Source organism: Primulina tabacum, unplaced genomic scaffold (genome assembly GCF_025594145.1).
Source record: "Primulina tabacum isolate GXHZ01 unplaced genomic scaffold, ASM2559414v2 Contig725, whole genome shotgun sequence".
In the NCBI taxonomy this organism is placed as follows: Eukaryota; Viridiplantae; Streptophyta; class Magnoliopsida; order Lamiales; family Gesneriaceae; genus Primulina; species Primulina tabacum.
The window spans coordinates 44,496-60,350 of NW_027459872.1; the positions used below are offsets into that span (position 1 = coordinate 44,496).

Below are 15,855 nucleotides of genomic sequence, written 5' to 3' on the forward strand. Positions count from 1 at the left end.
TAGCGTCCCAACTCTGTCGAGGATCTCAAACGGTCCAATGAATCTCGGACTGAGCTTCCCTTTCTTGCGAAACCTCATGACACCCTTCATAGGTGCCACTTTCACAAAGACATGATCACCCACTGCAAACTCTAACTCTCTCCTCCGCTGATCGGCATAACTCTTCTGTCGGCTCTGAGCAGTCCTCATCCTATCACGGATCTTGACTACTACCTTTGCTGCCTGCTGGACAATCTCTGGACCCAACTCTGCTCTCTCTCCTACTTCATCCCAATGAACTGGAGATCTGCACTTGCGGCCATACAGTGCTTCATACGGAGCCATACCAATAGAAGACTTGAAGCTGTTGTTGTAGGTGAACTCAACCAGTGGCAAGTTCGACTCCCAACTCCCTGAGAAATCGATGACGCAAGCGCGAAGAAGATCCTCCAAAATCTGAATAACTCGCTCCGACTGTCCATCTGTCTGCGGATGGAAAGCTGTGCTAAACAGCAACTTCGTACCCAAAGTCGAATGCAAGCTCTTCCAAAATGAGGAAGTGAATCTGGGATCTCTATTGGATACGATCGAAATTGGAATACCATGAAGTCGGACTATCTCTCGGATATACAGCTCTGCATACTGAATCATGGTGAAAGTCGTCTTAATAGGCAAGAAGTGCGCTGATTTGGTAAGACGATCTACAATCACCCAAATAGCATTCGATCCTCTGGCTGACTTCGGCAATCCGGTCACAAAATCCATGGTAACATTCTCCCACTTCCACTCGGGAATAGGGAGAGGCTTGAGCAAACCTGCTGGTCTCTGATGCTCGGCCTTCACTAACTGGCAGGTCAGACACTCGGACACAAAACGTCTGATGTCCTTCTTTATCCCTGGCCACCAATACAATAGCTGCAGATCTTTGTACATCTTCGTACTCCCAGGGTGAATGGAGTACGGGGACGTATGGGCCTCTGATAAGATGTCTGCTCGGATAGAATCACTGCTAGGAACCCATATCCTATCTCCGTATCTCACAATACCGTCGCTGACTGAATACAAAACACTGCCCTTGGCTTCATCTCTCTTCTTCCACTGTGCCAACTGCTCATCTGCGGCCTGACCACTGCGAATACGGTCCAAAAGGGAAGACTGAATGGTCAAGGTAGATAGACGAGGAACTCTACCTTGAGGGCAAGTCTCAAGATCAAACATCTGCATCTCGATCTGAAGAGGTTTCTGAATCGTCAAATGAGCCATCACTGCGACTTTCCTGCTCAAAGCATCTGCAACTACATTAGCTTTACCCGGGTGGTAGCTAATGTCACAATCATAGTCTTTCACAAGCTCCAACCAATGCCTCTGACGCATGTTCAGCTCCTTCTGCGTAAAGAAATACTTGAGGCTTTTGTGGTCGGTAAAGATCTGACACTTCTCTCCATACAGATAGTGCCTCCAAATCTTCAAGGCAAAAACTACGGCCGCTAACTCCAGATCATGGGTAGGGTAATTCTTCTCATGGATTTTCAGCTATCGAGAAGCATACGCTATCACTCTCCCACGCTGCATCAGAACTGCACCTAAACCAAGCTTCGAAGCATCGGTATACAGAACAAACTCACCGGATCCTGATGGTACAGCCAAAATGGGTGCTGAGATAAGAGCTTGCTTCAAAGTATCGAAGCTCTTCTGACACTCCTCGCTCCACACAAACTTCACATTTTTCTTGGTCAGTGCTGTGAGTGGAACGGCAATGGATGAGAATCCCTGAATGAACTTCCTGTAATATCCTGCTAGCCCAAGAAAACTGCGGATCTCGGATGCATTCTGAGGCACAACCCAATCTCTGACTGCAGCGACTTTCGTCGGGTCTACCTCAATGCCACTGCTAGAAACAATGTGGCCCAAGAACGCCACCTTCTCTAACCAGAATTCGCACTTACTGAACTTTGCGAATAGTTTGTGCTTCTGCAATGTCTGCAACACTGTGGTCAGATGTCTGCTGTGCTCCTCCCGACTCTTGGAGTAGACGAGAATGTCATCTATGAACACTATCCCAAACTGGTCGAGGTACGGCTGAAATACGCGATTCATTAGATCCATGAAGATCGCTGGCGCATTCGTCAGACCGAACGGCATCACGAGGAACTCGTAGTGACCATAACGAGTCCTGAAAGCAGTCTTCGAGACATCAGCATCTCTCACCCTCAACTGATGATAACCAGAACGCAGATCTATCTTGGAGAAAATCGAAGCTCCCTGCAACTGGTCAAACAGATCCTCAATCCTCGGAAGTGGGTATTTATTCTTCACTGTAACCCTGTTCAACTCCCGGTAGTGAATGCAAAGCCTCATCGTGCCATCCTTCTTTTTCACAAATAAGACTGGCGCGCCCCATGGAGAAAAGCTCGGGCGAATGAACTCCTTGTCGAGAAGTTCCTGAATCTGCTTCTTAAGCTCTGCCATCTCTGTCGGTGCTAGTCAGTACGGCGCTTTGGATATCGGAGCCGTACCTGGCATAAGCTCAATGGAAAACTCCACCTCTCTCTCGGGTGGCATACCAGAGACGTCTTCGGGAAAAACGTCTAAGAAATCTCTGACAATCGGAACATCTGAGGCTGACTGGCTGGGTTCCTCGGGGACAGATAAAAAAGTCGCTAGAAATGCCCGACACCCTCTATGCATGAGTTTCCTAGCCTGAACATACGGAATAATGCGCCGTAAAGGAAAGTTCCTGTCCGGCTCAAATAAGAACTGCTCCATTCCAGGCGGTCGGACAAGAACGGATCTCCGCTGGAAGTCTATCAACACTCTGTTCCTCAATAGCTAGTCCATCCCTAGGATGATGTCAAATTCTGGCATCGGTAGCACAATCAGATCCGCATAAACAAGATTACCGTGCAGCTCCAGGTCTATATCTCGGATAACATTGGTGGCTGTCATCTCCTCGCCTGACGGCAACACTACTGAAAAGGCTGTATCTAGCCCAATGGTCTGGATCTTGAGAAAGTTTGCAAAGACCTCCGAAATAAACGAGTGAGTGGCCCCTGAATCTATCAAGGCCTTGGTAGCGGAACGAGATATAAAAATTCTCCCTGTCAACAACATAGTCTCAGGGTTGGTTTCGCGGCATGGAGAGCAAAAACTCTGCCTTGGGTAGGCAGATTCCTCTGAGGACATTGCAGCAACATGTGGTCTGGACTGCCACACTTAAAACACTTTCCTGAGCCAGCCATACATGCTCCAGGATGGCGACGTGAGCACCTGGGACAGACTGGGTGCTCCTGAGTCCTCGGGGCTGGGCGTCCCCGCTGCTGCTGCTGCTGGCCTCGGTTCCTGGGCGGTCCAAGAAAAAGGCCTCTTATTCTGCTGCTGATGCTGATGAGGAGGAGGGCGGTGCGGTGCCTGGACTGGGCGCTTGCCCGAGCGATCCCTCTCGATATCCCGCAGATCCTGCTCTGCGGCTAAGGCCTTGGAGACGGCAATCTCATAAGTAGCAGGGTCAGATACCCTAACATCCCGGCGCAAGATCGGCCGTAAACCCACCAGGAAGTGCATCAGCTTGGCTCTGGCATCATTCGCGATCAGGGGCACAAAGTGACAGCCCCTCTCAAACTTACGGATAAACTCCGTAACCGTCATATCCCCCTGTCTCAGGCTCATGAACTCGGTGGTCAGCCTGGTGCGAACCTCCTCAGAAAAATACTTGGAGTAGAAAACTTCCGTAAAGCGGGTCCATGAAAGTGTAGCCAAAGTCAAGGCTACCGAAGCTCCTTCCCACCATAAGCGGGCGTCTCCAGTGAACAGGTAGGTGGCACATCGGACTCGGTCTGCGTCTCCCAGCTCCATAAACTCAAAGATGACCTCGAGGGATTTGATCCATCCCTCGGCAACCATGGGGTCAGATGTCCCAGAGAATTCCTTCGGGCGCATCTTCATGAATCGCTCATAAACAGCCTCGGGCCCTGTCGGCCTGGCTGCGGCTGCGGCTACGGCTGCGGCATTGTTCCCCGCAAACTGTGCGAAGAACTGTGCCATCCCAGCTAACATCTGGGCACTCATGTCCGGTGGGGGCGGTGGAGGAGGTGGTAGGTCTCCCTCCGGTCTACGCTCCTCCCTGTCCTCTCGGTGAGGCTCCTCCTCTCTGTTGCGCTCTAAAATGCGTCTAGGGGGCATACTGATCCAACATAACCCATACGTAACTAACATGCATAATTCCATAATTTATTTTAAATGAACACTGAAATACTGAAAATCTGGAAGCATGCTGACAAAATAATTCATACTTTAACTGAAATGCTGAACAAAATGCTGAACTGAAAAACTTACAGACTGAAGACGTGGCTTCGTGAGCTTCTCGCGGTCAGTAGTAGTGAAACCCTATACAGAACCACCGCTCTGATACCAATTGCTAAGGCCCTAAAACTTCTTGCTTGAAAATTTGCGGAAAATTAAAAATTTTCTTTTTAAAAGAATTTAAATGGCCTCATTCATAAAATCACTGGTGAATCAAGTTCAATATTTCAAAATATTGCAGCGGAAGGAAATAAAGTTTGCCAAAAATCACAATTTAAAAATAATCCAACGACTGATAAAAATGTTTGCGGAATAAAATAACAACTGCTGCTCTGAGGTCCTCGGGTGCCACTACTGCCGACCCAAGCTGGCTCACTGGTCCCCGCTCTCGGCCCTGGCCTCATCAGTACCTACAAAAATCAAGTCTAGTGAGCCTAAAGACTCAGCATGTATATATCACAGGTAACGAGTAAAAATCTGAATTAAAATATGCATGAGTTAACATATCCTGTCCTGAGGCATGCTGCAAATAATCTGTGCTGAGCAATTATAATATGTGCATAACTGAACTAAAAATCACTGTAAAAATATTTGCTCCTTGGAGCTTGTACTGAAATAACTGGTAAAATTTTCTGTTGAGATTATGTTTTACGCCTGTGGCCACTGCACTAAGCTGAACTGATCGGTAACTGGCTACCGAGGAGGCTGAAACTAAACTGAGCTGGCCGGTCACTGGCGACCGGGTGGTACCATACTGAACTGATCGGTCACTGGCGACCGTATAAAATAACACTCCCACATAGTGAATGAACCACAAGCCATATCGCACAAATCTCAAAAATAATCATTGTCTGTTTAATGCACGTAATATAATTAACTGACGTAATGAAAAATCCTGTAATTTTACCAACTGGATTGGATTGGATCGTCCCCAGGATCGCTGCAACCTAACTGTGCCATGAAAAATATGCAATAGCTTAAACTTGACCAACTATGCAATTTACGTTCAAAAGATGCGACTATGACGCCTAATGACTTCGCATTTAATCATGACTCCGAGCCAACCTCAACCGACACCGAACCGACGTATAGTCATGATTAAAATACGCTGAAAAATCGTAAAATGATGCTCCTAAAATGATAGGGTCGAAATCTAGGTGGAATGGAGGCCAAAACACGAAACGCTCTTTCGAGAGTCAATTTGGCACATCGCACCGTAAATTCTCGTACGACCTCAAAAATGATCCAAATGACGAACGGTCAAAAACATGACCTTCCTAACTCAATGAGGCACTGTCCAGTCCAAGGCCATGGGCTAAAAGCCAACCAAGGACTCGAACGAGCCTTCTAAACGACACAGAAACTTGCTGTAAATTTCCAGCAGCTGCACACCCGTGTAACTTGTGTTGTTTTCGAGACTACCAGCCATTGGGGCGTGAACCACTGACCAGAGACTCTTACCAACATCCCAAGGAGTGATTTGAACCATGGCTAAGGGCCCTAGGCCAGCCACAATCCGCGTCACACCAAAACTCAACCGAAACTCCAACCGAGAACCAACGTGCATGCATGTGTAGTGTTTTGCTTAGATCGATGTCTTGCGTCGTTCCAGTGGCCATTTGATTGACCATGGCACGATCTAGACATACAGGGGCATGGTATGAACCGTGGCTATGGGCCATAGGCCAACCAAGATCCATACCAAGCAACAAAAGAAACGAAACCATATGCTGAAAAATGGAAGGGGCCGAATGGGGAAAGGGGATGTTCTTGTTGATTATTTAAAAACCGATGAGCCATGGACCAAGCCACCAAAAGAGCGACTTAGTCACGTCTTAGACATGCTAGGGGAGTGATCCAACCATAGCTATAGGCCCTTGGGGCAGCCAAGATCAGATCCTTCCTCCTTGACAACCAAACTGAATTTTCGAACTCAAAAAGGACACAAATGGTGTTTCTGTCATTTCTTGCTTTCCAGCGAGCATGGGCTGAAACCGATGGACAAATGTGGTCATAATGCATCCTATTACATGTATATAAGTCGCCTTGGGAGCCTGGAGTCGAACCAGTCACCTGAAACTCACAAACCAAGAAAAACGTGAAGCTTGCCAAGGAATATCAAAAATTCTGCATGTGTTGTTTCAAAATGTTTTGACATGTATCTCGGTTTTTGCTTGAATAAACATGATCATATACTGAAAAATAATTGATAATATGACTTGATTGAGGTTTGAAAGAAATCTAGACATGCCTGGTTTCGTTTCGAAAGAAAACGAACGAAACGACGACGACGCGGCACGGAGGAGATGGAGCGCTTCTCTTGTTCTTTCTAGTTCTCGATTTTTTTCTCCCTTTCTCCCTAGCTATTACTCACGTTTTTTCTACTGAAAAGGGGTCTGATTTCGGTGGGGAGGGAGTGTGATGGAGTGGTTATGAGGGGTGAGGAGGATGGTGCAAGATATAAGGATCATATCAAGACCAAGTCTTCATGCATTTGAATTTTGAATTTGAATTGCTATCAAATGATCTCTTGGGTGATTCTAGAGTATAGTGGCCGATTTTATCATGCCAAACAAGGGTTAGGATAGTGGTCTAGTATTAATTAATTAAGGTGGAAAAATAGCTAAAAGAATTAGCATGCTAATCAACCAAGAATGGGTCAAAGGTGAGTTGGCAAGTCCTAGTTTGTTCTTCTAGGGGTGTGGCCGAAAATGCATGATAAATGGTAGGAGGAAATTGATTATCTAGTAATTTAATAACCCTTAAAAGCCTTACTAATCCTTTAATTAATTTAGTGAGCTAACCCCTTAATTGAGTAACTTAAATGAGCTCATTTCTTAATCACCTCAAATAATTAAATTAAATCCTCAAACCTCCCTTTCTAACTTAAATGAACTTATTTGCTAGCTAAATTAACTTCTGGAAATATTTTCTGGATCTTAAATTCTATCTCAAAACTCCAACTCCAGTCCGGCCTCACTGAAATAACTGAAATGCTAAAAAATCAAACTACTGAACTGAAATAATAAATAATTAACTTTAAACAAATGCATTTAAAATAATTAAGCAATGAAGTCAATTAAATTTAAAAATCTAGAATTATGCATGGCTTATACGTAGACTGATTTACGGGTTCTACAGTAAAATATAAAAATAATGTCATAATACAAAGAGCGACTGAGAACGACTGAGTGATATATGAGTGATCTAATTGAACCACTTGATGTACTAGAAAATAATATTTTTTGGAAGTGAAAGGTTAGATGTTTTTTGTTTTAAATGTAATTGAACATTAATGATTTAGTATGAATGAATCAAAGATATTTTGTACAATTCAATGTATAAAAGGTGAACAAATTAATGTTTTGTGGATTATTTACTATATTATAGTATATTATAATCGTGTGAGTATAAAATATAAAAGTGGTGTAAAATAATTCAAAGAACGACTGAGTGATATATGATTCTTATAATATAAAATACGAGCAACTTCACGTTTGGCGTCTATTTACTCTATTTTAGTATAGTATAATGCAGTAATAGTGTAAAATATAAAAATAATGTCACAATACAAAGAGCGACTGAGAGCGATTGAGTGATATATGAGTGATCTAGTAGAATCACTTGATGTACTAGAAAATATTGTTTTTAGCTTATTTCACACTATTTTTCATTTTATAATCTCTTATCCATAAAAATATATCATAATATATTAAATAGCATATAAAACATGAACCTGCTCACTATTTTTTACTATATAACTCAGTCGTCATTCGGTTGCCCTCAGTCATTTTTTCCTTATTTCACACTATGTTTAATTTCGTAATTTCTTATCCATGAAAATGTACCATAATATAATAAATAGGATATAAAACACGAATTTGCTCACTTTGTTTTTACCATATCACTCAATCGTCATTCGGTCGCTATCAATCGCTTTTTAACTTATTTCACACTATTTTTCATTTTATAATCTTTTATCCATAAAAATATATCATAATATATTAAGTAGCATATAAAACATGAACTTGCTCACTATTTTTTACTATATAACTCAGTCGTTCCCAGTCGTCATTCGGTCGCCCTCAGTCATTTTTGCCTTATTTCATACAATGTTTTATTTCGTAATTTCTTATCCATGAAAATGTACCATAATATAGTAAATAGGATATAAAACACGAATTTGCTCACTTTATTTTTACAATATCACTCAATCGTCATTCGGTCGCCCTCAATCGTTTTTTAGCTTATTTCACACTATTTTTCATTTATAATCTCTTATCCATAAAAATATATCATAATATATTAAGTAGCATATAAAACATGAACTTGCTCAATATTTTTTACTATATAACCCAGTCGCCTTTCGGTCGCCCTCAGTCATTTTTGCCTTATTTCACACCATGTTTAATTTCGTAAGTTCTTATCCATGAAAACGTACCATAATATAGTAAATATGATATTAAACATGAATTTGCTCACTTTGTTTTTACCATATCACTCAATCGTCATTCGGTCGCCTTCAAACGCTTTTTAGCTCATGAACTTGCTCGCTATTTTTTACTACATAACTCAGTCGCCCTCAGTCATTTTTGCCTTATTTAACACTATGTTTAATTTCGTAATTTCTTATCCATGAAAACGTATCATAATATAGTAAATATAATATAAAACACGAATTTGCTCACTTTGTTTTTACCATATCACTCAATCGTCATTTGGCAGTCCTCAATCGCTTTTTAGCTTATTTCACACTATTTTCATTTTATAATCTCTTATCCATAAAAATATATCATAATATATTAAGTAGCATATAAAACATGAACTTGCTCACTATTTTTTACTATATAACTCAGTCGCCATTCGGTCGCCCTCGGTCATTTTTGTCTTATTTCACACTATGTTTAATTTCGTAATTTCTTATCCATGAAAACGTACCATAATATAGTAAATAGTATTTAAAACACGAAATTTGCTCAAGCTCCAAAAAACATAGTTGATTCTGGTGACCAGCCCTTCCACCGCAACCGTCAGCTTTCAACTGCGCAAGAACTCTTGAGCATGTTCCCTCGGTCTCTGGCAAAGCTTAGAGCAGAAACCGTAGACAAAAGAAGAAGAACAAATGAGCAGCCCAAAGGAAGAAAACACTTCAGATAGACCAATATTAGACTCTAACCAATAATGCCAGAAATTACTTTTTTTAGCTAAATCATCGCAACCATATTCACAATCCCAACAAATTTCATGTGAAAAAACAGGAACCAACAATTAAACAGAATACAACAAAACTCCGAAAAACAAAGCTGCACGTATTCACAACAAAAGCAAACGACTACTAAAAAAAGCATCAATGATAAAAAAATTACAAAGAGAAAAAAAAACTAGTTAATCGGATTTTTTTCCACATAAACCAGGACCAATAATTAAGCAACTGTTACAGATAAAAACGTAGAAACTTTTTACCGAAAAAAGAAGAAAAACCGATGTGATATAATCGCATGGTAAATTCAGCTTTTAGCAAAAAAGAAACATTCGGAAACACAAAACCTTCGTCAATCGATGATCGGACAATTTGGATGAATGATCAACGCGTCGCCGAGGTATGGATACATACAGTTAGCAAATCCAACACGGAGTCGGGAGAATCGAAGTGAGGAAAGTTGATGGTAAATCGGGAGATAGTGGAATTTGGGTAGCAACGCTCATAAATAAAAGAGACTTGCATATGAGAAAACGTTAGTTTAAGATTAAAAGAAAAAAAAAAGATTTGAAAGTATTTAAAATAAGGGTAAAATAGATATTTCAAGAGTGAATGTTAGTTTTTTATATATGACAGCTGTGAAACGTTATCTACCTAAATTTCCCTAATGCTCATCCCAATTGATAGTAATAATTAAATACCCATCCACTATATTTTTAGTGGAAGATCATGCAATCACACAATTCTGTCAGTGGACAAATCTGCCCTCCAATCCAAATAGTGTTGCCAAATGTTGCGTTTGTTTATGACCGTCTCTTCCTCAGTTGCTCGTCTCACGGTCCCACTTGCGAAGTCAGCGGCGACGACGCCAATTTCTCCATCGCCGTCGCGCACCCGCCGGGTCTAGGCTTCCTGTACTGACTTCTCCAATTTTGTATTTGTTCTATTCGACGGTTCAGATCAAGTGTGATTTGTATGTTTTTCCCAATTTCTGTCTTTTTTATCTTGTCGGTTTTATGCCTGAAGGATTCATGCCTTTATCCACTATGAGAATGTTACGCGGGTTGATTATGGCTCTCTGATGGAGCATGCTTAAGCAGTTTAATTGGATTGCCACCTTTGATGAATGAAGTTAGTATCACTTCAATATCAGAACGAGTAGGCTTTTTTAGCCTCAAAAGATCATACAAAAATTTCCGACGCAGCAGTTTTTTGTGTTCTTGGGTAATCCTGTTATCGGTGCTTCGCCTTCCTTAATCTGGACTTGGTTATTGTCTGTCCACACTCATTTATGTTTTATACCCATTGGGATTTGAATTTGCGACCTCACTTTATGTTCAAAGTGATTCACCGTCCTGGGGCGGTGCAGCAACCTTTTTGCTCTTCAAAGCACAAATATCCAGTTTCAATCCGTTAGACGTTTTTATGTTTCTGTTTTTGAATCATGCAACAGATAAAATTTGCATGTGCTTTGAAGCAATGATGGGACTTTTGAGTGTAAAGTTTTGCCAGCTTCTATGTGATGAATATTGTTTCTTAGACTTTGTTATATAAATATAGGCGTTTGTTATTTTGTGATTTAAGTAATTCTGGTAATCATACATCTACATTGTACTTAACTAGTTGGTGCTATACTGGCACATCTTTGTCAAGAGGAGGTTTGGGCATAAGCCAGATTCAAAATCTTTGTTGTGCAAGAATAAGAAATTCTAGTCCATTCTTCCTATTGCAGAAAAGGATTTGATTGTTATTGATATGGTATTGGTTCTTGAGAGTTTACATATAGAATTTATATTATATTTAGAGTCAAAATATTGAAACTTTTGATAAAAATGGAGTTGTATAACTTTTTTTATGATTGGTGAACTTTGCTGACTTCAAACAAGGATTAATCCGTGCTTGTCAAAATAAGTGATCTTCTTGACTCAGGGACTAGCTATTGCTTGAAGTGGATGGATTTTGACATTGATGGTGAGATAAATGGTGAGGTATTGGGAAGTTCTTTTCATTTTGAAACAAGAACAGACAACGGGAATGTTATAGTGGGGAGTTCTAGTGATGGGATGCTCCATCAAGGACTGGATGTTAAGGTGGATGAAGAGTCCTCCAAAAGGGAATTATATCGATTTGAAGATTTGCAAGCTGTAAATTGTTCGGGCCCTACTGTTGATCCATATGTGGGCCTGGAGTTTGAATCCGAGGCAGCAGCACATGCATTTTACAATGCATATGCAACAAGGGAGGGCTTTGTCATCCGTGTGAGCAAGCTTTCTCGATCCAGGCGTGATGGATCAGCCATTGGGCGGGCACTGGTTTGCAACAAGGAAGGTTTCAGAACACCTGACAAGCGAGAGAAAGTTGTACGGCAAAGAATGGAAACACGGGTTGGTTGCAGAGCAATGATTTTGATTAGGAAAGTAAGTTCTGGTCGATGGGTTGTCACAAAATTTGTGAAGGAGCACACACATCAACTAACACCTGGTAAGGGTCGTAGAGATCTCATATGTGATCAATATCCCAATGAACATGATAAAATCCGGGAACTTTCACGGCAGCTAGCTGTGAGAAAAAGAAAGTTGCCACCTATAAAAGGCATTTGGAAATGATTTTTGAACACATTGAGGAACATAATCAATCTCTTTCGAAGAAGATGCAAGACATTGTGAACAGTGTCAAGGAAATGGAATCCAAAGAAGGATCTGGATCTTGATATTGTTAAAACTCAATATCAATGTCGCTTTCTGATGCTACCAAGACCATATTTGTTGTGTATAATGCTGCGGGATGAAGAAAAATTAACTGGAGTTTGGGTTGATTGGTTCGTACAGCTGTTTTCTGGCCACAGACCACCAGCCAAAACAAGATTATAAATTGGATCAAATTCAGTTACATCCCATTTTAATCTGAGTACATGTACTGCAAAAAGTTGGGCAGAATGTGTACCTACAGTGTCAATTCAGTGTCATATGAGGGTTGGTGTTTCAAAACATTTTGTGAATTTCTTACATCTTTCAAGAAAAAACACTATTACTCAGTACAAAAAGGGGTTGCATGTTGGTCTTCCATCATATTAATTTTTGTTAATCTCCATGCATAATTTTCTGCGACCCTTTTTCCTTTCGCTAAAATAAACCTTTGAAATTCCTTGTTATAGTTATCCATCACGTCAATGATCCGCAGCAACCACATCCACTGTCAGACCCGAGTTATTCCTCTTCTTGCATGGTATTCACTTTCAAGTTTTTTGAATTTTGCTCTGGTGACATTTTTTGTTCTTTAATATGTTATGGTTTACTTGTTCCAACCCTAGTTATCCGTACACATCGTGTAATACAGTGATTCAGTATAATCAGAAAATTTGCTTTTGATCACCTTCATAGAGTAGCATACTTTCATTCATACATTTTCATGTTGTTCTCATGCTATCTGAGCTGTATGCATGCATATAAGTCACATATTGCTTATCTTTCTTCACTGCAAATTTTATCCGGAATTAAGCTGTAAAATTTTCGTATCTATAATTTGTTGGCACGGTTGAAGATTTCTTGTCTTTGGTCCTAAGACAGTGATCTGATCTACAGTTTCTGATTTGTTGTTGGCTCATCGCGTTAAGGTTTAGGATCCTAGCATTATATGTTCTTTTCCAAAACTCTCGACTCTGAGCAGTTTTTTTGTTCTATCTAGAGTTTGTTAAGTATCTCGATGATGGATCCTATGATGGCTTCAACTGAATTTTGTAAACTGCTGCGTCGAATTCATTTTCTATTATTTGAATTTTTTTTAGCCAGATAACACGATGCTGATGAAGGTGCAGTATGCATGCATCTGATTCAACTTGACCACAATTATTTTTTCTAATATTATAGAACATTTTACGCTACATTTTGAGCTGTACTTGGTAAATATTAGCTATGCGATTCGCCATTGAATATATGCACCAACCATGTCTTGTAATAGAATTGATATTACAAGATTGAGATCATATAACTATTTACCTAGATTCAATGCATTTCAAAACTTTTACTAGTTTGATCTCGTTAACTTGTCTCCCTTCCCAAATGTTCTTCACATGGTTTTGTAACTTAGATGGATTATCCATGTATGAATTTTGATCATTGTGTTGCTATGTGAGAATGATTCAAATAGTGTAATAATCGAGAAAAAAAATGCCGATACTAGCGATTGTACTGGATCTTGAAGTAAATAAAGTATGCGATTTGTATTAATTCATTGAGTGTGTTTGGTGATTGGACTGTGATTTTTGCATCCATTGTTTTGTAATTTTGAATTGATGTTTCTATTAATATATTGATCATGTACCATAAAAATTTATTTCTTTTTTCTTGCTGTTATTTGGACATTGATAGTTTGATACGTGTTAATATAATTTTCATGTTTTCCCATGTTTATTTTCTTCAAATTTGCGGTATTGAACAATTTCATGCCCAAAGTGCTCTAACTTCTTACTCTCACATTTCTGTCTGCGCAAAAATGAAAGTCTCCCTCTCATTTCTCTTTCCAACAAATACCTGAAATTGCTTCTTGTTCTTCTCGATATTTCTTCCGAAGCAGATTTTGTTTGACCAAAATATATAGCATTTTTCAGCTTGGTTATCCGATTTCTCATCACAGTAAAAGTGAGTGTTTTGAATTTCATCATAACAATAGATTTGAAAGTTGGAAATGTCAAACCGATTCTTAAAATTGTAATATTTTAATATTTACTGGAAAATTTGAACTTTTTTTATTAAATAATTTATTATAACTATCACTCGTAAAATAAATAACGGTCACTACTCGTACTAAAATAAAATTTAATGTTAAAATTACATTATTTAAATACCAAAACTATAAATCTTTAATTTAAAAACATCTACCATAATTTGAAAAACTCTAATAAAATCTCAACTAACTAGTCACCAAAATCAATGCAATAAAATCAGAGTAAATTGTTTTTAAAATGTGCGTAATAAAATCTTGTAAGCTACAAGGTCCTCGGGTTTGCACCGTCGTTAGTATGAGCCTACTCACTGGTGACCGCCTCCCGCCTCCTCAACTACATCATTTGCATCGGTCAAGTCTAGTGAATCTAATTACTCAGCATACAGAAACCGTAATATCAAGTAATACGTAATAAAATATATGCAATTTGAACATATCTTGTACATAGCATATAAATATAAATACATATAATGCGACTTTCCTGCATAAAATTTTCATAAAATATATCTTCTTGCTCGACATAGTAATGGTAAATCATTTTGCGTAGAGTTCTGTTCAATGCAAGTGGCCCATACACATAAATCGTTTAATCAAACTAAACCGCAGTACTGGGCCGACAGGGATCACCACAAACCTTGGACTGGGTGTCCGCTCCCTAACATAACTTTAGGATCTAGTGCTTACTGCTTTACCACAAGCTATAGCTGTTAGGTCCAAATACGATGACGTAATCCAACTGAATGCAAATCTAGGGAAATTTAGAAAATCTAATATAAAAATTATTTTAATGGCATGAATTAATTATGATATGCATGTTATCATGTTTAAAATATAGTTTTATTTTAATGCACAAAACTTGTTTTAAAGGTATGCGAGACACGATCGAGGAACTGAACAATGGCTGAAAAAGGGAAATATTTTTATTAAATGATTAATTTTAATTATTAAAATATGGTATACATTATATGGTATTTTGAAATATGGTGTTTTGAAGTGATTTTATACGCCGAGACGTAAATTTTAACGGTATTCGATTTTCGACGAAAATATGAACTTTTTGAGAATTCGGCTAATATTTTCACAATCTTTTCTAAATAAAATATTTAAAATATTAGCTAATGGGCCTAGTATACCTTGTTAATGGACCTAAGCTTAAACATGATTTATTCAACAAATAAAGGCCCTAAACCCTACTCCAAATCCTTATACACACGCCCCACCCCTCACAAACACTCCTACTCGGCGTTCTTTGCATAGTCAAATCGTTTTCGTGCGTAATAAACGCAAAGGCATGCCTTACTTTCTTTTTTTCTCATATCACACCATATTACGTGTTGAATTATGTTTGCATGAAAAATATTTTGCCTTGCAATTATTTTCTTTTTTATGCCACGTCATGTCAAGACTTACGATTTCATGATCCAAAACCTATGTTATTATTGCATGAAGGGGCTGCCGTGGTAGGACACTTAGGAGGACGTTTTTCCATTGTGCTAAGGGTCCATGTAAGCTTAGACAAGGGCTGCATGGTTTGGGAGGGAGCTTGCACGAAAATTATGAATTTGCATGTGTTAGGGTTCGAGCATGGCTTCCTTGATGGCCACGGCTTCCAGCTGATAAGTTGCAACTAGGGCTCGTTCTGTTCGTGGCATGGA

At 39.6% G+C, this 15,855-nt stretch overlaps 1 pseudogene; it reads left to right on the top strand.

The window, feature by feature from the left end:
• Positions 1–10,202: 10,202 nt before the first annotated feature.
• Positions 10,203–13,101, top strand: LOC142534856 (uncharacterized; annotated as a pseudogene).
• The last annotated feature ends 2,754 nt before the right edge of the window (positions 13,102–15,855 follow it).